The following is a 1,622-nucleotide window of genomic DNA, read 5'->3' on the forward strand; positions in this document are numbered from 1 at the left end:
AAACTAAAGGCCCTCTAAATGTTACTTTGCATCAGATTAGATAAAGTGTAGACCAAATTAGCATATGGTCCAATTCTGTGTTGCATTAGCAACCTAATTATAACTGTGAAATAATTCAGTGTGGAATCATATGCTAAAATATGATAATCACCATTGTATGGTTTTGGAAGTGCTCCTTGTGTTTTCTCATATCATTTTGAATCACTGCCAGTTTGATGCCTTTGGTCAGTGAGTCACAGGCCATAAGGCTCTTCCTTATCACAGAGTATGAGCTATAGCAATTCTCCCTTCTAGTCTTTACACTTTCATTTCTTTGACAAAAATAATCTTGTCATAAAAAAGTGGATAAGGGTCCATGTTTGTTGGGCCCCTGAATCTTTTGTTCATCACAGTCCTGAGTGGGATACCAGTTAAGGAAGATTAAGACCTAATTGGCCTCCTCTGTGAGCACAAAGGAGAAAAGCATCACATAGGGATGAAGATATGTAGCAGGTTCCAGGAAAAGCTATTACAACTGAGATTAGATCATTTACCTGAGCATGTATTAATAGATAATATGAGACAGAAGAATATTCTGTTACTTTAATTGCTTGTACCTCTATCTGGGTGAATAAAAAAGGGATGAGCCAGAGGCTCTGGGCTCCTCTGTCCTACAGGCAAGAACCCCATGGCTGTCCTATGCTAAACGAACAGTGTTTCTTTTCACTGTCCTTGTTCACCTTCAGGTTAGGGGAACAAAGTAACAGGACTAGATCCCTGCAAGTGGTGCCTCAGGTCAGGGAAAGCTTACAGTAGTGGGCTGGTTCCCCATGAGCTGTGCTTGGGAAAGGGACCTGGTACTATGGTACAGGCTGATCTCTGACAGCCCTGCTCTTCTCAGTACTGTGTACTGAACTGGGCTTCTTGTTACATAATGTGCAGCAATTGCTAAGGTGCTTTGTGTTAAGGATAGGGCTCGGGTTTTGGGAGCTGATGTCCTTCAGCAGGTACGGACTGACTGTTGGAATGGGCATCCCAAATAGGGCTCTTGGTCCAGATCCAGGGCTGGTGCAGGAAGAGGAGCCATGGGGTAGGGTTAGGTTGCAGAGTCATCTACAGTGCTGCTGCCTTTGAGGTCATTGTGAGGAGCTCCTGTTCTGTGGTCAGACTGCCTGACTTCACAACTTACTGATCTGTGGAAAGATACTGCATTCTCTCTACATCTCTATTATCATCTGTAAAATGGGTTATTAATGTATCGATCTTGTTTGCTATAAATATTTGAGAGAAGATAAATGTGGGGCTCAGACATCCCTGGTATCAGCAATACTCAATTCACGTTCATTAATTTATTTTGTTATTGTTATGAACCTGATTCCCAGATATATGATTCTAAATCTATAATACAGGCTTTTTTCATGAATTCTTTGAGATTCTAAGCCTATCATTATGTTAGATAAAGCCTTTTATCAAGTTGTATCATTTAAATTCTTAGTTCAGTTACAATCTATCTCTTCATCATATTAATATTTTTACTTCCTATGAGCAAAGATTGATCTCATTTAGAATTTTGATGGAAAAATTTGAACTTTGAAATGTATAGGAACAATGAATATGAAAGATTTTTGTTGGAGTAAGAGAAC

The sequence above is a fragment of the Cavia porcellus genome, unplaced genomic scaffold (assembly GCF_034190915.1).
Source record: "Cavia porcellus strain 051 isolate PalLab524CR breed Dunkin Hartley unplaced genomic scaffold, mCavPor4.1 scaffold_2, whole genome shotgun sequence".
Lineage (NCBI taxonomy): Eukaryota > Metazoa > Chordata > Mammalia > Rodentia > Caviidae > Cavia > Cavia porcellus.